Source organism: Eretmochelys imbricata, chromosome 5 (genome assembly GCF_965152235.1).
Source record: "Eretmochelys imbricata isolate rEreImb1 chromosome 5, rEreImb1.hap1, whole genome shotgun sequence".
In the NCBI taxonomy this organism is placed as follows: Eukaryota; Metazoa; Chordata; order Testudines; family Cheloniidae; genus Eretmochelys; species Eretmochelys imbricata.
Window position 1 is genome coordinate 103,887,227 of NC_135576.1, and position 25,274 is coordinate 103,912,500.

General features: G+C 42.5%; 1 long non-coding RNA gene across 1 annotated transcript; it reads left to right on the plus strand.

Annotated features, from left to right (window-relative positions):
- Positions 1-985: 985 nt before the first annotated feature.
- Positions 986-25,071, plus strand: LOC144264660 (uncharacterized). Its single transcript, XR_013346089.1, has 3 exons — positions 986-1,050; positions 23,724-23,752; positions 24,862-25,071. It is a non-coding gene; the product is annotated as an uncharacterized LOC144264660 (long non-coding RNA).
- The last annotated feature ends 203 nt before the right edge of the window (positions 25,072-25,274 follow it).

The following is a 25,274-nucleotide window of genomic DNA, read 5'->3' on the forward strand; positions in this document are numbered from 1 at the left end:
TGTCACCATTTACATAATATCCTCTTGTAAACACATCACAATGTCAAAGTGTAAGCTAAACTCAGATCTGAAAGAGGGGGAAATAGTGGCTGAAGATTAACAGTAACAATATGTTGTACTTCTGTAGCACACTTTTTGTTCCCCTCCTCTGCACCCCAAACTATTAAGAGGATACTGCTACTGTATTTGATTTACAGCCAGCAACTTTGATGGGAAGGTTTATATAAGTGCCAAATACAGTTACTGTTCAACTGCAGTTCTGTTCAGGAACTAGCATCTGAAGAATAAACGTTTTGTTTTTTTTTAAAAGTGCTGCTTTTTCATAGTAGTGAAATAATATCAGCCATAAATATAATATTTTTATCAGAAAATCCTCATTGTCTAAATTCAGGTAATGTTTGGCAGTTTAGGTGTCCATTATTAGAATATCTGACTGCCTATCAGGAAATTGAAAAAGACTTATCCCCCACACTCAACATCCATCATCTGTATGAACCTCCCCCCCCCCCCCCAAAAAAAAAAAACTGCTCTTGTCTCAAACCCTGTATGATCTGAATAAATTCTGACCTATTCCATTTAAGAAGATGAAATTCTGCTGTATTTGTAAACTTATCTTTTCCCATTCTGTAGGCATGGTACAGATTTCGACAATTCTATTCCTAAAGTATACTTATCAGAATTGCAAGTGATTTTCTTTAACTTAAAAAGGTAGTTAGGCTATACAATCTTGTATGTGTTTGATTATTAGCATTTGAGATACTGGCATATAGCCAGTTGTGGGAGCAGGGAGGAGTGGAGGAAAAAGATAAAAGAAATTCACTGTAAACTAAATGCCTATGAAGAGATTCTCAATGGGTATAAATTAGCATAACTCCACTGACTTCATGCTCTTTTACGTCAGCTGAGAATCTGGCCCTTAGGTCTCTAATTTTGTCTTCTATCTCTAAGGAAATATTTAGTTTTAATCTTTATTTTTATTTTATTTCATCTAGTAATTGGGGATTCCCCTCCTTCTCATCCTTACTGCAGAAAGCAGCAGCAAGCTTCAATGTAAGTAAACTGGAACATGGATATCTGTCTCACAAGCATAAGGGAGCAGTTATTTCTTTGATGTCAGAACTCTGAAGGCTGTTTGCCAGCACATCTTTCAAAGATGCTCCCAGAATGCAGCATTACATGATATATCTAATTGTATCATAAATGGTAGTTGCACCCTGATAGGAAAACTTGTAGTGATTCTCCTTCTTTAGAGCTCTCACCAGGCAAAATAATCAGCCTTCGAGTTCATGCAACTCCCATATTGTGGTGGTGCAGTGGAGTGGCTTATCTATGATACACATCAGTCTGCTGTGCAAGCGCATAAAGAAAACAAAGAACCCTGCATGCCTGGGAATTGCAGAGTTGAGTTGGAATGGTGAATTCTTGTAAATTTCCTGTTAGGGATCCACTACATGCTTGTAGTAACTCCCCTAAATGGGCCACAGTGGGTAGCATATTCACTCCAACTTGTCTGGACACCTAAAATGCAGGAGAAGTTTCTGAAGATTGCCTTATGTAGTAGGTCTGACCAACAATCAGGGCTGAAAGGGCTCACTCAAACCCATATGTCTGCATTTATTTATATCAATCTGCAAATTCCATTTTGTTTTTGGGAGGGCCATTTTGACTGTAAAACTCTTCCTTGCCTGCACCTTAGCTCCACAGCATACATAATGAGCTGAAAAAGAGGGTCAGGAGGGATAAATTCTTACACTTAGCAGAAGGTTACCCAGGGAGGATCATTAAACTTTGATGCTAACACCCTTTGACAAAGAACTGTCTATTGCCCAGGGAAACCTGTTCTACCAGGTGGGCTAATGACCAAGCAACAGATCATCTGATAGGGTGCTTTGATCAGTTGATGGGGGTTTGAGGCTGATCAGGGAAGTCACCAGACAGGACTGGAAGTTATAAAAGGAAAAGGTCTGCTGAGTAGCTCTTGCTCACTGACTAGAACAAGAAGGCAAGAAGATTGAGAGATAGGAAGGAAGGAAAGAAGGAATAAGGGAGGCAAGAGGATGGGATGCAGCAGAATCCTGGACTCCCTGAACAGATTCCCAATTCCCAAAGGACTTTTGGAGTGGTGAGGAAACTGAGGCAGGGATTTGCATGCAAATTTTGTCTGCAAATAAATTGGTTAGTCTCTAAGGTGCCACAAGTACTCCTTTTAATTTTGTCTCCCTCTATTGATCTGTATCTCTCTTGTCTATGAGTAAAGTGGAATTGGTTTGGAATTCTTTTGCAAAGTCTGTGTGTTCTTGCTTAAACAGTCCGGTGTCCCTGAAAGTTAAACTAAAAACCAGCATAAACCAGATGGAGCTTTGGGGAGAGTGTGCTTGAGCAACTAGGGCACTTGGGGCAGGGGGGAGGAATCAGCACTGGTGCTGGGGACCTAGGGTAGTTTAACCACAGGATCCCATTCCCTGGAAGTGTTAACAGACAGTCTATGCCCTAGAAATATGGCCAAAGACTGGTGGAAGCCTGCTGAGACCTAGGGGAGCTCAGAAGCATGCTGGATCCAGGGTTTGGATCCAAGCACAGCAGCCTGCTCCAGCAGAGGAAGCTTGACCAGATCTACAACAGTGGGATTTAGTTGTTCTGTTTTTTAACATGATTTATAATTCTCTTATTATACTTCATTATAATAGGTTAGTTCTCTTTCAAAATTGTTAGCCAGAGAAATGTTTTGGATAGGGTTTCCAACTTTCTAATTGCACAAAACCAAACAGCCTTGCCCCGTCCCACCCCACCCCTTCTCTGAGGCCCCGCCCGCACTCACTCCATCCCCCCTCCTGCCATCACTTGCTCTCCCCTGCCCTGACTCACTTTCACTGGGCTGGGGTTTGGGGTAAGGCTTCCGACTGGGGATGTGGGCTCTGGCATGGGGCCAGAAATGAGGGACTCAGGGTGCAGAAGGGGGCTCCAGGCTGGGGCAGGGAGTTGGGGTGCAGGAGGGGGTGTGGGCTCTGGCTGGGGGTGTAGGCTCTGGGGTGCAAGAGAGGGCTCAGAGCTGGGGAAGGGGGTTGGGGTGCAGGCTCTGGGAGGGAGTTAGGGTGTGGGAGGGGGTTCCAATCTGGGGCAGGGGGTTGGGGTGCAGGAAAAGGATTGAGGCACAGGCTCCAGCTGGGTGGCTCTTACCGGTCAGCAGTGCAGTGGGACTTAGGCATGCTCCATGTAGCTCCCGGAAGCGGTCGGCATGTCCCTGCGGCCCCTAGGCAGAGGGGCCGGGGGCTGTGCATGCTGCCCCTCAGCTCTCATTGGTCATGGTTCCAGGCCAATGGGAGCTGCAGAGCCTGCGCTGGGGGTGGGGGTAGTGTGTGGAGCTTCCCTGATCACCCCTCTGCCTATGGGCCACAGGGACATGCTGACCACTTCTGGGAGCTGCATGGAGGCAGGGCTGGCAGGAGGGAGTGCTGACTGGAACCGCCAGGATCCCTTTTTGGCTGGGCATTCCAGTTGAAAACCGGATGCCTGGCAACTCTACTCAGCAGGCTAATGATGCTGAGTGGGGGTTAAAGTAACATGGAGCATAGGTCCCTATAGTTTGCCAAAAGCAGATGGAGAATTTCCCCTCCTGGCTTTTTCTCTCTTGGGCTTTGGAGACCTGACCACCCGCTCCTTTGCTTCTTCACTGGTTGGTAAAAATCAGGATTCATCAAGCAGGAGAAACGGTTGCCTGGCTGAGGAGTTTATCAGGTTATAACCTTTCCTGATAGTAAACGGAGCAGTACCAGCACTCGATGGGAGAAGAATTATCCAAGCTGCTTTTGTAATCAGCAGGAAGACTAAGTGTCAGAAGCAAAACAGAATAAATCTATTGATCAGTTACAGTTATCGAGTATATAACTCTCATGTTTTTAAGTAGTCTGGCTGTGATGGTGTCTCCAGCACCTGCTTACTACCTAATCTATTCAGGTTTCAGAGTAACAGCCGTGTTAGTCTGTCTTTGCAAAAAGAAAAGGAGTACTTGTGGCACCTTAGAGACTAACCAATTTATTTGAGCATAAGCTTTCGTGAGCTACAGCTCACTTCATTGGATACATCCGATGAAGTGAGCTGTAGCTCACGAAAGCTTATGCTCAAATAAATTGGTTAGTCTCTAAGGTGCCACAAGTACTCCTTTTCTTTTTGCTAATCTATTCAGTTACCTCCCCTTTCCCTTTCTTTCACTTCCAATGGCCAATCCATAGCTGCCAAGTTTTTTCCTGTTCCATGTGTTCCTGTTCTCATGCACTCATGAGAAAATGTCACTGATTTTTCCCCCTCAGAGTTCTCCTGCCATCCCCCACCATCAATGAGAGTATATGTATGGGGAGTAGTAGGGTATTGCTGGTGGGGGATAGGGGAACTTGGGGTAAATCCTCTCATTCTGCCCCTCTCCTTATTAGCCTCATCAGTATCATCCCCCATTCTTGTCACCCCACTCCATCCCAACTCTCCCAGGGGCTCTTGGTACCTCCTCCACCTCTCAAGGGGCTTCACACTAGCAAGCCAGCAGGGGAACAAATGGATGGGAGGCACAGAGGCTGCCTGAAATTGGGTGCAAAAGTAGAGATCAACAGGAGCAAGTGCAGTTATTTGCATGCAGACCAGCTGAATGTAGGAGATCTCTAGAGCCAGGCTGCTGGAAGTTGTGACAGGGCTGCCAAATACATTAAATGGGTGACACCTGATAGCCCTGCCAAGCTCCTAAACCTACAAAACTGCTGACAACAGCAAGGTTTGAGACACTGTTACTGGGCCATATGCTCCCAAAGTCCTGCCTCTGTAGGGAAGCAGAGCGCTTAGCTAGTCCCCTCCCCTTGTTGCTGCTGAGTTTCTCTCTTGGAGAACACTGGGGCTTTTTAAAAGGCCTGTCCCCCACTCCCCAGGAAATTCTGTGTAAGACACCAGCCTACATGCTAATAAGGCCAGATGCCTCTATAGTCCTACATTAGGGAGGTATTAATGATATCAAACTAACTACAGTACCCTTACCTTCCTGCTTGATTTTAATAGATGTGCAGGACATAGGTCCAACAAACAAAGAGCAGCCTCAAGCACCCTTAGCTCATCAAAGAGTTTAGTAAATGACACTGGTTGAAACTCAACTAAAGTAAACATGACATGTCCTCTTCAGGTACAGTTCTGCTCCCCTGAAAGTAATGTAGTCTGAATATCTGCAAAAAAAAAAAAAAAAAAAAGATAGAAAATGCCTCACAATGAAAAATATGCAATTTCATTCCAAACTGTCCAGTGCCAGGAACAGTTTCACTGGAGGATACTCTGCAGAAGTGAGGGTGAAAAATAAACAATAAGGATTAAAACTGCTGTATGTGGTCCACACTGTTTTGAATAGTTTACTGGAAACAGTTTACAAGAAAATAAATTTCTTGAAATGATAATAAAAAGGTTTCCTATAAATGAATAATATCAATTCCTTCACTGTAGTAAAAATTAACAATAGAACTTTGCATTTCTATAGAGTCTTCCACCAAACGATCACAAAGCACTTTATAAACATTAAAAAACCGAAACCTCACAGCGCTTCTCTGAGGCAGTATTATCCTTATTTTATGGATAGGGCATCCTGAGGCATCACAAATTGAAGTGGTTTGCCTACAGGGAAACACAAAGTTTATGGCAGATCTAAGAATAGAACCAATATTTCTGGAGTCACATGCCTGAATCACAGATCATCCTTCCCCATTCCCCTGGTTTTTGTGGGAGCAAAATGAAACAGACTACTTTATAGAAAATGTTTCAGTTGGAGTCTTCAAACCAGACAAACTCCTTGGTTCTACATTCTCCCTCCCAAACTGTATAATCCCACCACTGCAATCCAGTCTGTTTTTACAGTTACCATGGGTGTTTAGTTACAAAATGCCTACCCTCACTAGTCTGATATTTTTTAAAAATAACCTGTTTACAAACCCCTGGTTATTTTTTTAAACACAAAATGTACCAATATCCACACTCTAGACTAGGGGTGGGAAAGCTTTTTGGCCAGAAGGCCACATCGGGGTTGCAAAACTGTAAGGAGGGCCGGGTAGGGAAGGCTGTGTCTCCCCAAACAGCCTAGCCCCTGCCCTCTATCTGCCCCCTCCCACTTTCCACCCCCGACTGCCCCCCTCAGAACCTCCGCCCCATCCAACTGCCCCCTGCTCCTTGTCCCCTGACTGCCCCCCATGACTCCCGGCCCTCTTACCATGCTGCTTAGAGCAGCATGTTTGTCAGCCACGCCGCCTGGCTGGAGCCAGACATGCTGCCCTGCAGGAGCACGCAGCCCCGCTACCCGCATGACGGCATGGCTGCGGGGGACGGGGAGCTGCAGGGGAGGGGCCTCCCTGGCCAGGACCGGGCAGGACGGTCCCGCAGGCCGTAGTTTGCCCACCTCTGCTCTAGACTGTAGTTCTACAGTTCCTTGATTTTCTTTGTTTTTGAATAGTGTTAAAGGGAGGCAGGGGGGAGCAATTGATCCCTCTTGACTAGCACAATGAGTTGGTTAAAGTTAGTTTAAAAATCAATTTGCAAATTCATGCCACCAAAATTAACCACAATAAGGGAAGTGGTGGGTTACTCTTAGAGGATACAATACTGTTTCTTTGTGGTGAGTGAAACCTCTATTTCATTTGAATAATGTGTTTCAAAATCTCTCTATATATCATGGATGTAACAATAGTATGCTATTCTAGGCCAGTCACATTAGACTCCTTCCCTTTCTAATTTATTGTTCCTCATAGCTATAAATAGCAGTCATAAGAGCAAGGAAATTAAAACAATTATTCTTAAAGAGCCTGAGTGGTCTAGTGGAGTGATCCATAGAACTGGGATAATACCTGTCTCACATGGCTGTGTGAGAATTGATTTGATAATATTTGTACTGTGCTCTGAACATGAAAAACACTGTATGTGAGGTGTTACTATTAGTATTGGAGAGGAGATGTATCAATTTAAGTCCACAACCTTTTTCCAAGATACTATTCAGGCCATCCCAGCTTTTTTCCAAACACTCTTTCAATGATCCAGTGGCTGAGTGCACTCTCTCCGACTTGCTGCGCACAATCGATGGTTTGGTGTCCAGCTCTAAATACAGAAAAATCACTTCTTTGGTCTGAAGCAGGGGTGGCCAACCTGTGGCTTTGGAGCCACATGTGGCTCGTCAAAAGTTAATGTACGGTTCCTTGTATAGGCACCGACTCTGGGGCTGGAGCTACAGGGGCCAACTTTCCAGTGTGCTTGGGGGGTGCTCACTGCTCAACCCCTGGTTCTGCCACAGGCCCTTCCCCCACTCCACCCCTTCCCGTCTCCTCCCCATAGCCTGCAATGCCCTCGCTTCTCCCCTTCCCCCACAGAGCCTCCTGCATGCCAGGAAACAGCTGATTGGGAGGTGCAGGGAGGGAGGGGGAGGTGCTGATTGGCAGGGCTGCCAGTGGGTGGGAGGCGCTGGGAGTGGGGTGGGGGAGCTGATGGGTGGAGCAGCTGCTGACATATTACTGTGGCTCTTTGGCAATGTACATTATTAAATTCTGGCTCCTTCTCAGGTTCAGGTTGGCCACCCTTAGTCTGAAGTCTAATGCTGATGTTTGGGCCCATAAATCCATCTAAAAGATAGGCAGTTAAAGTTTGGATTTTGATGCCCTGGGAAACTTTGTGATGCAAGTTTCTCCGAATTCTGTCTGGAATCTTCCTATATTATTCTAATTAGTTAGTTACAGAATGCATGCATGAGCTTGTGCTTTTTGTATTTTGGATCTTTCAATAATTATTCAGCCGGCAGACCTTTAAAACAAACTTTATCCTAAGTGCTTTCATCTCACTGGGGCTTTGCAGGAACTATGAGACATACAGAATATTAACTCCCTTCTTTGGAGCCCGACTCAAAATGACTGCCTACAGACTGCCTCCAAATGTCTTTCAACAGTTTCCCCAGTCATCAGTTCACCTCCTCATTCTTGCATTCCCCCACTCTAATCAGACATGTAATTGGGGAGTTCCCCTACTATGACAACTCTTGATGTCACCTCTAGATTATTTGAGGGTGGTAAAGACCATTTGTATCTACTCAAACAATTTGCATTGTTACATTGCAGCATTTCCTGTGCGCTTGTTTTAATCCTGTAAAATATTGCTAGAAGGTTTATCTTCTGATTTTGGATTCAGACAGCATCCTTTTCCCTAGACTCTCAAACATGCTTATTATTTAAAAAGCTATGTAGGTACATAGGTGACCTAGCTATAGTTTTGAGAAATATTTGTCAAGTCCCCTCCACAAAAATATAAATGGATAATGTACTGAGACATTGCATTCCACATTCCTTATGAAAATATGCTTATGATATGAATATGACATAACTGAGATATATTTTATGCCAGATGGCTCATGTGAGATATCATTGGAAAGGTTATGATTTACTGAATGCAATTATCCAATTTGTATGCCTGTATCATTTCTGTATCTGAAGATAGGAACATTGACTATGTATCTTTATTTCAACTATGCTACTTTGGGTGATGCCCACTGGTAACACTTCAGTACAACAATGGAAAAGCCAGACAGGGCGGATGGCCCATCAGCAAGAGACAATGGACTGTAAAAGAGCTTAGTCTTCCTGTGAACATGTGGGTCAGCCTGTGAAGAATGGCTACAGGGGCCCTATAGAGGCATTTTGCCACGTCACCCAATACTGGAACCCGTCTTGAATTCTGTACTTTTCCATGAGAAGCTGGAGGGTGGGAGTCAAACTAGGAAACAAAGGACTCCCGTCTTATGCAAATCCTATTTAAGGGTGGGGAGTGAGGTAATCCTGGTTGTCAGTTCTCCCCTGCTACCCCACCCAAGATGACTGCTGGAAACAACTAAGACTGAACTGGGGGAAAGAGCTGGACCCAGGCTGGAAGGGCATCTGGTCTGTGAAGAAGATTATCAGAATCACATTTAGGGTGAGAACTTACATGTAATTAGTTTCCTTAGTGTATTAAGCTTAGTTTGCATGCCCTGTTTTATTTTCTTAGTAATCTGCCTTGTTCTGCCTGCTACCTCCTTAACTACTTAAAATAGACCTGTTATAGTTAATACATTTATTTCTGGTTTACAATATAACCCAGTTTATGTGATTTCTTATTCCTGAAGTTGTGCATATCCTCCTCCATATTGAGGGAGGAGGCAAATTTCATATAATTTTGGGTTTGTAGTCCAAGGGGGGTGGACATCTGGGTGCTGTGGCAAGCCCCTTAAGCTGAGCCTTCTCAGAGTGGATCTCTGTCTCTCTGTGCAGCTGGGTGTGGCCCTGCCTGTGTGCTTGGCTGGAAAAGGCTGGGGAGCCTAGCCCAGCAAGACCAGGTAAAAGGGGGCCTAGGCTGGCAGAACAGCCTGCCTCAGCGGCGTCCCAGCACACCAGGTGACATCCCAGGGGGTCCAACCCATCACAGGTACTCCTGTTAAAAATGGGAAGGTCTTTGTACAGATTCACCTGTGTCTATTTTGGCTTCTGAAGAGTAGGACAGAGGCCCCTGCAATGGGAAGTCCTCGGGAGAAAGAGGAAAGGCTCCAGCAGCTGAAAATGGCTACCTTGTACACTGCTAAGAAAAGTGCAGAAGTCAGCACTTCAGTGACTTGGCCAGGGTATGTGCTGAATCAGAATATCCCCAAAACAACGCCCAAAGGCAGGGTTTTGTTTTTGTTTTTTAACAGAACTTTAACCTAAGAGGCAGGACATGCACAGTACCACCTGCCCTTCTTTGGGGTGAATCCTTCCTTGGATGCATGGGCACAGAGAGATGTAGTGTACTTTTATAGCTGGGGTGAATCTAGCCCAGTGTTGAAGATTCTTCAGACTTTCTTGCAGCCTTACTTTTATAATGGCTACTGCTTCCAGGTAGAAGGTTTTTCCCACCGCCAAGTCTTATAAACAAGTGGCAAGGGTGAATTAACAAATTCTGTTTTTTTTAAAAGTATTTACAGTACAGATGATTGTTAGCAAATAAAAGATCTTAACCCTTAGAAAATAAAAAGCACACCATAACGTTGTTACTGGATCTTGTCTTATTGCTACATATTAATTTTGAGAGGTCACTGCCTAAACACACAAACAGCTTATTTTCTCATAAAATATTCAAGCTCTATCCTGAGTCTCCACACTGTCTGTTTTAAGTACTGTGAAAATCCCATTACATAAATAAGTAATTTGAACATTTACATAATACGGTATACCAGGCAAGATGTGTGTCATCTTTCTGTGTTTACCACGTCACAGGAAGTGGCGTCACATTGTATTTCTGTCATCAGGAGCTGGTAGCAAATTTTATTACTGGGGGAAAAAATTACTTCCCAAAGTTCCCTTAGCACGAAATCTGTATCTCCCCTTTCCCCCCAGCACATATACAAGTACTTAGACTGTGGGCTGTATTCCCCCTTCTGTTGTGTTCCTTTTACACCATGCTGGCAATATAGAGGGGCCATAAAGCCAGTGGAAAATCATTCCCAGGGAAGAGTCCCTGAATTCCCTGGATAGAACAGAATGGCTTTATGCCATGCCCCTTGAAGCCCCATGTGTAGGAGGCATGCCTAGTGAAAAAAGGGATGTGGCCCAATCACTCTGTTCCACATCTATTCTTGGCTATAGAATAGCCCCTAGAGGTTGTTGCATAAAGAATAAGTCTCAAGGCTGCTCTAACTTATGTTAGAGGGCTAAAAGTCACCTTTGCCCTGCTGCACCCATCAGTGCTACACTGAGCACATGATGCAAATACAGATGATTTTTCTTAGTGCCTGCTGATATGGGTTTAGATCTGCCACCATCCAGAAATATAAGTTCATATTAAAATAGTACATCACAATGACACTGTCACAACTCTTGTCAAGTTTCCTCTTCTGAACACTTAACAGGCTGCTGCATTTGTGTCCCACACACTGGCCACATGTCCCTAAGTTTATTTGAGTAATGTCCAGTCGCTGCCTCTGGCTCCTCAGAGTACTTCTTTCTAGCACCCCTTTCTGAGAGCTGAGACACCATAGTCCAGATGCTTAGGCCCTGAGACTGGTGCCAGCTCTCCTAGACTCTCCAGTTGCTTATGCACATGCTTTCTAGGAACTTCAACCTTGCGGTCTCTCTGGTTTGCAGTTTACTTCTTCAAGGGCACCAGGTAGTTAAGGCAAAGAGATGCAAGCTTTGCAGAAGGATTCTAACAATTATTTTTACTTTAGACAGCACAAGAGATGTACACACCTATACAAAATACCTATATATCATTCCCTGCCTCAGTTTCCACATCACTTAAGAGTCCTTTGGGGTTTGGTCAAATTCTTCTAACAAGTCCAGGATCCTTTTCCTGATGGTCATGATTTCTCCTGCTTACTGAGTCTGTCTCTCGTTGACCCCTTGCAGTAGGTGTCCTTAAGCTCCTGACTGGCACATTAGTCAAAAGATCCCCGGTGCTACAAGAGCCTACCTCTTTGTTCCTCTCTCATGCCCCAAGCTTCCTTTGTCTGTCCAACTAACCCAGTCTGTTTTCAGGGCTGCACCAGACATCTCATCTCTTTGTTACCTTTTCTGGGGAAATTTCATTCCTTCAAACCCTAGTCCTCTGGAGAGAAGTTGGAGAAAACTGGTTTTATCTAGATTGCAGTGACTCCTTTGCTCAGCCAGGGCAAGATCTACACAGGTCCTGATCATCTTTAGTGACCAACCATTGCTAACCCTGTTTCAATGTCCTTTGGAATTTCAGTCCAAGATGGAAGTAAAAAGACAAGAGAGAAGGCGCAGACCAGACTGATAATCAAAAGGGAGCTTGTCATTTGATATAGATACATAAAGTGTTCATAATACCAAACAGAATTCATCAATTGTCTCTAGACAGATTGTCAGAGCCACACTCTAACATCTGGCCTGCCCAAGCCTTACCCATTTGCCCCTCACTGGTTCTCTTGTATATTGGGCTTTCTGTACCCATATAAAGGGAGTGAGGCAGCATTTGCCCTATGTGCATAAGTGAGGTTAGATTTTGTTTCCTTTACAGAAAACTCTATTGGATTTTATCTCCATGACCTCAACCTGTCCTTCCTACAGTGACATAATGTCTCTTATCTACTACCAGATACATAGTATCTTTTGTATTATTGCAATCTCTCACAGATATTTGTATGGTATTAAGTTTTTACTTTTGAAAATATATCAGCAAACCTAAAAATACCTGAAACTGAACTCTGCAAACATTGCAAAATGAGAATGGAGAAACCAAAGAATGTCAAGGTTGCAACTTCTAGGAGGACAAGATTATTTGTTACTTGTTATTTGTTATTTGCGGATAGTTTTCTGATCTCTCTCTCTTGCTCTTCCTCTAACTCGGTACAAAGGTAAACTAGACAGACCTTGAATACTAAGTCAAAGATACAATTGTACTTGGCTTATTGGATACACTGTACCTGATATCAGATTTATAATATCTAATGATTTTAAAATACTAACTATGGATATATGTACACTAAGCTGACTAAGGGCATTACCTGTTACCAATACTTGATATCAATTCATGTTATCTATTGTGAATAACTATGCAGTAAGTATAAGAACTTCCCTGGCCCAATCTTGTTTTATTAGGCAATAAAATAAATTGCTCTCCAGCAGATCCAAACCTTTCCAGTTTATTCCTTAGTAGTAACAGGGTGTTAAGTCATCTTTTGGGAAAGTGCACACCTGCACTTTTACTTTTATTATCATCTGGGAGTTAAAGGTGATTTGCAAAAGAAAGAGTGGTTGTGCCCTTTTAAGGAAAATATTCATTGATGTATATATAAAGACTTTTAAAAGGTTGTTTGTTTTTAATTAGTACTTTCTGCCCTCCTCACCCCCTTTTTAAAACATTTTAGAAATATCGAGTCTTATCTTCCCTGTTTATGCTGGCAGATTCCTTGGGACACAAAGAACTGGGATGAGAGCTTCCTCAGCACTCAGTTGAATCTATGAAAGGAGGTCATTGCTCCCAATAATTGGGTGTTAACAAAACTAATCAAGACACAGAGTTTAAAAGAGTCTGGTTAGTTTCCCAGCAATCAGTAGGCAGCTAAGACATATTTCTAGTGTAAATAGAACAAACATGGGGGAGAGCAGAGAATCTCAAAAATTTAAAGCTCTCTGTATAAATCATAAAGCCAAAAAAGGGGCATAAGCATTTTTTCTTTTGCAGGCCACCTTCAAAACAAAGTGTTTTTGTTTAATTTGTTGTGGGGGTTTTTTTTTGTGGGTGTGAGGGGGTGTTCACATCTATTACTGTTTGAGTCAGGACTGCAGGATTTGGCTTGCTTTTAGAACTCAGAGCTGAATAAACTACTTTCACGTTTTATTCTGTATATAAAATATATCTTAACTAATGCATATGTCATGTAGTCAGGTGTCATGGCCAAGTGATAGTACTGTATTTAAACCAAATGTAACACATCACTATTATTATATATTTATATTACTACTTTGCCCAGAGAGCTTAATCAGGATCAGGGACCCTTAGTCCTAGGCAGAGATGATAGCACCATCTAAAGTTAAAGATGCCCAAAACTTCCCATTTATAAGAATATTTTCAGTTGTTTATAACTTTGCCAAAACTTGAACTGTTTGAGCTGAAATTTTCCATGCATGGTGTCTTGTCTGCCTCAAGCTGCCCTTTTCTTTTTAAGTTTCTAGTGAAAAAATGGTTGAGCCATGGTTCTCATGGCAAAATTTTAAACTATAAGAGATGCAAGAGTGTGACATGTTTTTTTCATGACCCAAAATGGAAAAGTGTATTGTCCTTATGTTACAGACTCTTTTATATACTTCTAAAACAATATCCTCATTACTTTTGATTCTATGGGTAATATGTGTACTGTGATATTCCCCACAGAGACAACAAGTAATTAACAGCACTCTGTTAACTGAATACTACAGCAAAGACAATATTAGAAAACTTTATCTTCTGGCACTGCTAATATTTTAGTCTTCTTGAGTGCAAATATTTAGAAAGCAGATCATCAATATTGATGTGATGCAATACTGTACCTTTCTAACAGTTTTTCCAAAGCTGAAACAAAGAAAGTAGGATAAATGCATCCCTGGTTTATACCTGCTCAAATTGGCATAAACCAGGGTGCAGAGCCTGCTGTGAAGTCTCCACAGCAAATGGATCGCTCAGCAGGATCACATGGTGTCTCTGATGGAAACCAAGGCCCTGATCCTGCAAGTGGCTTTATGCATGGGGACCTCTGCACTCATGTAGAGCCCTCTTTAACTGCAGGAGTTCACCTCGGATCAACCTGCAAAATTAGGGTGTAAATCTGCCTCTCCAAATGGCAACCCCAAGTAAAAAGGGAGTAGACACATTGCATGATGGGGGACAGGGAGGTGTAATTTGTATCTCCTTGTCCAATCCAGAGCAAGGTGTACAACATATATTATAAAATGGAACTTGTTACCTCAGTAGTTCTTTAAAAAACACAGTGTAGTAATGGCAATAAGAACAGAGGAGGCAGATTCTCCTCTCAGCTGCACTGGCACAAACAACCCCATTGACTTGAATTAGACTGGTGAGAGGAGAATTTAGCTCAGTGTGACTGGGTGTAAACCTCACACTGGCACCAAAAGGGTTAAAGGAGCCAGAGAGTGATGCAACTTCACAGCTTGTACCTGGGAAGGGTGTGGTCAGGTGAATGGGGTGGATTTAAAAGAGGAGAGAGGACATCAGATGGGAGGAAGTCTCTGGTCCTGTCTTGTAGGAAGCAGCCTCAAGGAAAGCTGAAAAGCAGAAAGTGGGAGAAGAGTAGACAGGCTATTTACAGTGTGAGATGGATGCCTGAATGGAGGTAGGAACTTAGATGAGCTTGTCTGAACCCTGAGTGAGGGGAGGGGTGTACTACCCCCTGGACAGTGGGGTTGTTTGAGGTCTAGGAGCCAGAGGACAAAGGGTGGGGAAAAAATTATAGGAGGGCAAAAGTATAGCTGTGAGAGAGAGGGAGCTGCTGAGCTCAGCTGGGTTTAAGGTTTAGTTGTTTTTACTTTCTGTTGGATTTTGGTAAAAAGCTCTGCCCTGGAAGGGGATGGACTCTGTAAAGTGGTGTGGCTGGAGGACTAGGATACTCCTTTAGGTAGAGAAGGCTAAAGGACAGTGGGGAAAACTGAGGCAAAGGTGCTGAAATGCCATATATAGTCAAGAGGAGTGTGAGTGGGGGTGGCAACTTTGCTACACACAGCATCCCTAACAACTAGAAAGAAAGGAAAAGTGAAAGGACTACTTCATCCCTATTTTGAGACTCTTTTTACCAATAAATATCAAACGTGTTAGTCTACACTGACAATGAGCAGTGATAAGCTGAAGTATTATAGTTAGTACTGAGCAGTAAATATTTGTCTAAAAAGGGGACTGGATAGGATGATCTAAAAGACTCAAATATAAAATAAGGAGACTCAAGGAGTTTTCCTCTATACAAAATTCAGTTTTTTCAGAATTGAAGCCTTGATCCTACAGCAGCTCAATGTGGGCAGATCCCTAATGGGGATCTCCTGGTGCCCTGCTAGGGTGCCTGGAAACATCTGTGTGAGGCAGCTTTCAGGATTCAAGCCTAAATTATGTTAAGTAAATCTACACTCACTGCTGGAACAGTGAAAAGCTGTCATCTTTCTCCCCCTATCCCCCTTTGGATGCTCGTACCAGCAACTGCTCATGCTCTATCTGCCTAAGAGAATCCCTACAAACACCACCATGCTAATAGTAATGTTAATACATTAGCAGACTGTAAAAATAAACTTAAAATCCCATGTGCTCTCACTGTACAACAATATACAAGAAATTTGGATATTTAACCATCCCTAAATTCTGCATTACAGCAAGAGGCTTGCATTCCTGTGAACCCCAGATTACATAGGGTTTCAAATGTTACAAGCAATCTGCAGCCTATATGGTATTATGCTATCCTGTGGATGCCCAACAGGCTACAGATTCTGGTTCAGTGAGAGGATGACCTATTTTACAGACAGGTCAGCTTGCCATGGCAACCCAATACAAAAGAGTCACAAGATGCAGAGCTGACCAGGAGGTAAAAAGTTCATGTAAATCATCTCCTCCTTCTCTCATTCCTCACAGCACTTAATTCAATAGGATTTTAGCTCTAGTGTGAACCCTGCAGAGCTTGGCTTGTAACATAGATTCAGAAACTGAATGGTTTTGTTGGCATTGCCCAGGCCGGACGTGAGTGACTTCTTGCAGATTTGCTTGGCGGTTCAACAAACAACCTTCTCCCCTCTACCCCACCCCCAAACAGCTGGCCCTTGCTCTCTAGTAAGCCACAGGACGCCTCTTTCTGAGCTTAGATGTCTTCAGGAAGCCAAAGGGTGTCTGTTGGCCTGGAGAGAGAGAAGCTGGCTGGTGGGGAAGGACTTGCCAGATTTCCAGATGGGAAAACAACATCAGCTTACATTTTCACTTTAGTGAGCATCTGCTGAGATTTCGGAAAGGAAAGAATGTCAGACCTGAGGATCAGTTTGAGTGGATTTAAAGATCTATACAAATACTTAACACATCTGTAATGCATACCCTGCCCACACAGCCTACGTCTAAGATAATTAATGATTCAACAATATTAAGAAATACTTCAGTTCATAGAAATGTCCAATAATCTGAGCTGGATATTTTGTTAGAATAAGTTTTTCCAGGTATGGTATCTGAGGTTCTGGGCCCGGCCAAAGTGCAAAGATGTACAAACAAAAAAGGATCTTTCCAATGACTTTTTCTTATACGCCCCAAAATTGTTCAGTTCATTCTAAGGTTTGGGCAAAGATTGTAACTAATTTTTTTTCTCCAAGGTCATTGACAAATCCCTACTTTTAGCCATCTAAATATACAATTAGAGACATTGTTGCAAAATGCTGTATTTGCATTGGTTAAGTGCCCCTCATCAGAACATACAGGGTTCTCAATTCCATCTTCTATGACCCAGTTGTCAGATACATTTCCCCCATGGCTTACTTTCGCAATTTCAGCCTAATTGAACTCTCTCATATATCTGTTAAACTACAGTGCAGTAACCTTTGCCCTTTGCTTTGGATGTGACCACACATCTGTTGTTCATATTCTTTTTTTCCTTTGTGCAGTGGTGCCACATTTTCTTTACTCAAGTAGTGGGCTGAGTATTTTCCTCTCCTTCCCAGCATGTCTTCTCATTCCTTCTGCCCATGCTTTCCCATGTCTTTTACAACTATCCCAACCTCTTCAGTAGGGTGACCAGATGTCCCAATTTTATAGGGACGGTCCTGATATTTGGGGCTTTTTCTTATATAGGCACCTAGTTTCCCACACCCCTTGTCCCAATTTTTCACACTTGCTATCTGGTCACCCTGCTCTTTAGTGAACAACAGCTGAATCAAGCTGCTTCCATTTTAAATGCCCATATAAGATGGGATGCAATGGATTCTGGGGTGCACCATATAGGAAAGCATGTTATAATTCAAAAGGTAAGTGTCCAAGACTCAATAAAGAGGCAGATATAGCCAGTTACGCAAAGCTCAGAAGAAAGGTTGTTGCCAAAGCCCACAGTTGTCTTGGTATGTGAGGTTGTATGTTTTTCATTTTCCCATGAAGCACCAGGTGACCAGTGCTGGAGGTGGAATACCAGACTTGCTGAACCAGTGGCATGGTAAGGTAATTCTGTGTTCCTATGACAAGGACTTGTCTGTACTCCAGAACGGATGGAGCTGCAGAAAGTGAGCAAAGGTGTAGCTAGGTAAAAGTTTTTCAATTTGCAGTGAATTAAAAGGAAATGATGGGATAAAAGACAGGGTCAGTTCCCAGGAAACTGGGCAAAGTAATGTTCTCCGGTGCTGTGTTAGTACCCTTTGGTCCCGGCACATGGAAAGAACTGGATACAGAACTGTGCGGCAGAGAATGGCATCAAATAATCTTATAAAAATGTTGTCTGAATTTATGCAGACGTTGCAGGGAATTCATCTGGAAATGCATCCCTTGGGTGCATTAATGTATAAAATAGTGCATTTTGGAGGTTCGCACCAGCTTTTATCCTCATTCCATGCACCTCCTTCTTCCTTCCAACTTTGTTTTCTTTCCCTTTTTATTTCTCTCTCTGCTTGAATAAATACTTGTATCCCTTTTTCAATTCTTTTGTCCTTTTTCCCTTCCCATTTCTCCCCATATAACTTGTTCACTCTCCTGCTCTTGCTCTCCCCAGTTTTTATCATTCCTCTCCTTCTCCTCCCGCTCATATCTCTCCTCACTAATAAGATCCATCTTCCTCCTCCATGCTCCCTCTCCCTGCCCATCCCCCTCATCCTTTCTCTTCTCCTTCACTATTAGTTTCCTTTCTAGTCATGCGTTGTTTCAGAACATGTAGCCAGATGTTGCTTCAGAATGTGTTAAAGCCTCTTTTTTTCACCTCCTCAGGGCAAGGGAGACTCAGTTTAATGCCCAAGGTAACTTAAGAAATAACTTCATTTTCTTTAGGGGTTATGGTGTGTGTGTGTGCGTGTGCGTGTGATTGAAGTTTGGATCCCACATTTTTGGTCAGCCACACTATTCCAGTCTTCTGCTATACCCTGTAACATTAGAAGAATCCACTAATGGCTTGCCTTGTGCAGGGAAAAGCGTGGCTCATACACCGTATAGTATGAGAATGTTTCAACAATATAAAATCAAATATTAAAGTCACTTTCAAAGTTCAGATAGCTTTCAATCCCCTGTTCACACAGCATGTAATGACAACAGACTATTTCCAAACTTCAGGGACTGATTCTCAGTTACATAAAGCCCTTTTATATTAGTCTGGCAGTGTAAAGAAGCCTCAGGGTTTGTAATTGTATTTGCCAGAGTACTGTGTAAAGGGGCCTTATTGTAAATGAGAATCAGCTCCACAGACTCTGGAACTTTCATAGTCAAACCTTTTATAAACTAACATGAGAATCCTGGCCTTATAACTTGCTGTAGGTTGTTTATAGGCTTGGAAGGATTACTTTTTAATCTATAAAAATTGATAAATGTCAATTTCATTATACACACACAATGATAAACTTTACTGCATGAGAACATCAGAGTTTGATTTAGGGATATTTATTTTGTATATTTTGAGAATATGTGTTTCATAAAGTTAAAACCTTAACCATTCAATCTCAATCATTGTCTTTAAATAACTGTCTGACCCCCCATAATTTCCCATAGCTGAGAAACTATACACTGATTAAAAAAATGCTTAAATAAACATCACTATCAGTAAAAATTATTTCAAAAATGAATTTTGCAAAGCATAAATATATCTGATGCTTCCTTAAAAACATTCACACAAGAAAAATAGCATCATAGTAACTCCTCCTCGCAAAAAAGAGGGAAGCATTGGCAGACTTGTGACAACATATCTGCTTGATTTTACAATATAAAACAGTGTCATGGACTCATTAAAATGTAAATTAAATTATGTATATACATATGTTGAGTGCCTACATATTGTCAGGTTCAGAGTGGTAGCTAGAAGAAAAGGAGTACTTGTGGCACCTTAGAGACTAACCAATTTATTTGAGCATAAGCTTTCGTGAGCTACAGCTCACTTCATCGGATGCATTACTGTGGAAAGTATAGGAGATCTTTTTATACGCACAAACTATGAAAAAATGGGTGATTACCACTACAAAAGGTTTTCTCTCCCCCTCACCCCACTCTCCTGCTGGTAACAGCATGGTTTGTGTTCGTCTGTATTAGCAAAAATGACGAGGTGTCCTTGTGGCGTAGAGGCTAACAAATTTATTTGGGCAGAAGCTTCCGTGGCCTAGAACCCACTTCATCAGATGCATGGAGTGGAAAATACAGGCCAAGGTATAAATACATGAAAAGATGGGAGTTCCCTTACCAAGTGTGAGGTCAGTCTAATGAGACAATTCAATTAACAGTAAGATACCACGGGAGGAAAAATAACCTTTGTAGTGGTAATAAGAGTGGCCCATTTCAAACAGTTGACAAGAAGGTGTGAGTAACAGTTGGGGCAAATTAGTATTGGGGAAATTAGGTTTAGATTTTGTAATGACCCAACCACTCCCAGTCTTTATTCAGGCCTAATTTGATGGTGTCCAGTTTGCAAATAAATTCCAGTTCCGCAGTTTCATGTTGGAGTCTGTTTTTGAAGGTTTTTTGTTGAAGAATTGCCACTTTTAGGTCCGTTATTGAGAGAACGGGGAGATTGAAGTGTTCTCCTACTGGTTTTTGAATGTTATAATTCCTAATGCAGATTTGTGTCCATTTAGTCTTTTGCATAGAGACTGTCCGGTTTGGCCAATGTACATGACAGAGGGGCATTGCTGGCACTTGATGGCATATATCACATTGGTAGGTGTGCAGGTGAATGAGCCCCTGATCATGTGGCTGATGTGGTTAAGTCCTATGATGGTGTCCCTTGAATAGATATGTGGACAGAGTTGGCACCAGGGTTTGTTGCAGGATTTGGTTCCTGGGTTAGTGTTTCTATTGAGTGGGGTGTAGCTGCTGGTGAGTATTTGCTTCAGGTTGGGGGGCTGTCTGTAAGCGAGGACTGGCCTGTCTCCCAAGGTCCGAGAGTGAGAGATCGTCCTTCAGGATAGGTTGTAGATCCTTGATGATATGCTGGAGAGGTGTTAGTTGGGGGCTGTAGGTGACGGCTAGTGGCATTCTGTTACTTTCTTTGTTGGGCCTGTCTTGTTGTAGGTGACTTCTGGGTACCCTTCTGGCTCTGTCAATCTGTTTCTTCACCTCACCAGGTGGGTAGTGTAGTTTTAAGAACGCTTGATAGAGATACTGTAGGTGTTTGTCTCTGTCTGAGGGATCAGAGCAAATGCGGTTGTATCTTAGAGCTTGGCTGTAGACAATGGATTGTGTGACGTGGTCTGGATGAAAGCTGGAAGCATGTAGGTAAATATAGCGGTCAGTAGGTTTCCGGTATAGGGTGGTGTTTATGTGACCATCGCTTATTAGCACTGTTGTGTCTAGGAAGTAGACCTCTTGTGTGGACTGGTCCAGGCTGAGGTTGATGGTGGGGTGGAAATTGTTGAAATCCTGCAGTTACTGCAGTTTGACTGTGACTCACAGGCCAGTGATTGAACCACAGACTCCACACAAGCTAGCAGTGGGATTCAGCTGCCATAACTGTCAGAGCTCTCATGAAACATACCTGAGCTGCTCCTGGAAATGTTGGGGCTCAGTCCTGGAATAAATCAATGGTTTGAGTAAACTTTATAAAGCATGAATGTTACCAAAGCCTCATCAAATTGCTATATACTACTTTGAGTTTGATTACCAAGATATTTATGTGCTCTACTATTTGGGCAGAGGGACTTGGGAGGAATTAAAGCTCCTGCACTAAGAGGGAGTGTAAAAATAACAATGAGTCAAAGGCAGCCCAGCAGGACATGGTGCTGTTCACAGCTGAGTGTTTCCAGCAATTTTGCATCAAGAACAGAGGAGGGGCAGAGCTGGAAGTCAGGGAGGACTGGAAGAATCAATCTGCCTGGGCAGGAAGACTAAGTCCAACACTCCACACAAGACTGCCCCAAAATATTGTTAGATCCAGGCCACCCATAGCTTTAATCTACGACCGGCAGTACACCTTTTGGTGGGCTCATTTATCTTGCTGCTTAAAAATTGAAATGGCTGAGGCTTCCTCACAATTGACGCACCAGGGGGATGTAAAATTTTGGGGTGTGCAAGATTCTTTCTATTATTCCAGGATTGGGAGGCAAGGAAGGATCTTGCATATACATGGTTTTATAATACCAGCCTGTGTTCTGGGGTATAAATTAGGTAGAAAGCCTCAAGATGCCTCAAAGTGATGAGATCAGCTGCCCCAGTGTAAAGGTGACTGCAAGGTCCTCTTTGGCTTGAGGCAAGGGAGTAGTCCACAGGAAAAGAACATCTTGTACTAGAAGAGGAAAAAGCAAGTTGCTCTCAACAGGAGACTCAACAGGGAGCTGCAGGACACCACCCCATCCACAGGGTCAATTTTAGGCATAAACTGTCTACAGCACCATATGTAGGAGGCACTGTAACAGGAGATAGCTGGCAGAGCTGTTACTCTCTTCATCACAAAGCTGCTTTGCTGGGAACTAAAGTTTGGGTGCAGCCCAGAAGGGGGACCAGTATGTGTGAAGCCAAGCTATCTACATGGTGTTATTTTATATTAGATCACTCCACCAATACTGCTGTTAAGTCTACAGATAGAGTCCCAGTCTCACCCTATTTTCAAAAGCTCATACTTTTCTGAACATTTTTCTAATGGGGCTGAAATGCTAAATATTTGGTCTGATGGGGAACTTTAGAACAGTTATAGTAATGCCATATAGTGTTTTCTACATTTGTGTTCTTCTCACTAAGGTTCTCATGTACATGTGTGCACTCTCTCTCTCTCTCTCTGTTACTCAGCCTGTTTGTCTCTCTTCCCCTTTGCCCCATATACCTAAAGGTATCACAGCCAGAGTTTAAATAGCTGTCTGCACAAATATACTGTCTGTCTGCTCAAATATACTGTCCTCTAGTGTACACAATACAATTCCCTTACATGTCTTTTCCTTTGTTTAATATTCTGATTTCAATAACTTTACCCCTCTCAAACTGTGGTTCATCTGCACCTCTCCAACCCTGATAAAGTCAGTGGGGTAGCACAGATATAACCAGAATAATTTGTCCTGATGACTTTGGTCTCCAGCTATTAAGATTTGCTTTGTTTACTTTTGCCAAAACTATCTTAAACCAAAAGAGATTGAGTGCACAGAATTTACCACAGATCAAAAATTGGGAATCAGCAGGCACCAGCAGCTCACGGTAGTACTGATAGCTGATACTGCATGACCCAGAGCATTTGACTGACTGTACTTCACAGCTCAGGGAAAAATCACTGAAGAGTGATAAAAAGGACATAAAAGAAAAAGCTCTAACTCAGCTAGAACAAGATGTTATGACACTACCAGCAACACTGCACTATCAGATCAAATAATGAATTCTCTTCTTTAAAAATCAAAAGCTATGGACACAGGTACTGAGCTAGCATTGAGAACTTAGAAAAACCTGCCCACTGAGCAGGTTTGTTCCTTTTAATAGGAGCTCTCCAAGATTGTGATCCTGGTGCCACCATAATTAATTCTCCACTACCCTAGGGTCCTGATCTGGCCAAAATATTACAGGCTACTCAAACTGTGCAAGCCATATTTGTGGCTTCTGTCCCCACAGAAGGCAGACATTCACTAGATAGGTCTGCTTCAACAGAAAGAATCACCTCAGGTTTCTGTGACTTCTGCAAATCTGGAGCTAGAGGAGATGTTATGTGAGTAAGATCCACATTTCCCCTCACCACACAATGCTTGAGTCTCGGCCTCTTCCAACTCTCCTTCTGCAACCATGAAGACCACAGAAATTATTCCAACTCTACACTATAGTAATATTTCTGTGTATCTGTAAGTGAGTTACTATCTTCTGTTTTCAATAAACATTACCTGAGAATAGAGCCCCGAGAGGCTTTCTTTCCCCAGATTTCCAAAGTATGGTACTCTGTGAAACTTCAGTGCATTTGGGAGGGGGAGGGAAGTAAGTGAGAGAGAGAGAGAGAGTGTGTGTGTGTGTGTGTGTGTGTGTGTGTGTGAGAGAGAGAGAGAGAGAGAGAGAGAGAGAGAGGTGGGGGATCTTCATTTGTGACATATTCATGGCCCTTTCTTGCTATTCCCTAGCTGACCTTTGGATTGGTGTTGCCATTCAGGTAAGATCCTTGGATTGTTGCCTCTCAAAAATTCTTTTCTAACATTTATGCAGGGCATCAGGGAGTTTCCCAATGTCACTTCCATGTGTTCAATCAGATCTAGAAACAAGGAACAGCAGAATCAAGGGGTAAGGAGGCAGAATGAAATGTCTGACTGAGCATTCTGCATCACCAGAAAAGGAAAGTTTGGATATTAGCCTTTAGGTAGATATTAGCTTCCACATCTATAGGGCTCAAGAAGCCAATGGCATTTTCATGGGCCAGCAGACAAAGTGGGCTACTATCAGCACAATTTAGGCCTAAGGTTATATAGTATGTATCACTCACATCAGCATCCAGAGGATATGGGTTGGAGTGTCCTGTCACTAGAATAGGGGGGAAAAAAGTTTTGGCCCTAAGGAAACTTGCCTGCATGTCAGCACTGCACTTGGCATCCAAAGGTTTACAGTTAGTTACCAAGATCAGCAATAGAGGGTGGAAATATGGATGTAGACACAAAAGTAGATACTGAAAATAGTCACCTTCTCTTATTGACCTAACAACTGAAATTAAATAAAATCTTAAAGTTGAGGCTAGACACCTTTTGAGTATAATATTTACACAGCACACTATCATAATGGCTACATCTCCCCTTCCCATTTCTTGTAATTCAAATTTATAAGATTGCAACTAATATTTATTCCATTACTGATTTTATGCTCCTCCAGCAGACAAACATTACTTTCCCTTGTATGTTCTGAATAAGGCAAATGTACTAATGATGATAATACTTAAACTTTTCATCCACAAAGAGCTTTGCTACCATTAATTAATCCCCATTATACCCTTATGAATTAAGTATTATTACTGTCTCCCCTTACTGTAATGAATAGTTTTTTGAGAAAATATGAAGGGCTGTTTAAAGGGGGGAATTTTCTTTCTTTGTTTTCTTCACTTGCACCATTCAGGGAAGCTATTTCAGCCTGTAACTGGAGTAACTCCTGTTTCCTGTGTAGCTGCACATGGGGGCTTAAAAAAGAATCAGGAATGAACAATACAGGAAATGGAAAGTTCATGTGCATAATCTTTTTCATGTATTCTTTTTTTCCTGGTCAATTATTACTTCACAGCTTATTGGCATGGAGGTATTGGACTTCTGTAGAGGCTGACCTTCCTTTCTAATACGTCCACCTGTGGCAGAGCCAGGATCCATCACATTCTGGGACTTACTCAACTTGAGAAGCCAAGGATAGATAATTTTGTCTGAATTAGGCTCATCAGTGGAAAGTTGCACAATTCACAGAAATGCGTATACAAATTAGAGCTCTGCATATCAAACTGAGACCTCATGATTAGGAAGAAGGGATTTGCAGTTATACAATAAATACATGCATCACAAAATGAGTGCTGTTTACTGATAGTCCCATCTGTCTTAGGCTATTTTTGTCCCCCCACCATTGCTCAAATAATAGTCAATTGGAAAATATATAGAATTATGTTTTTACAACATAATGCACAGCTCCTAGGTGCTATTCCTCCTTCT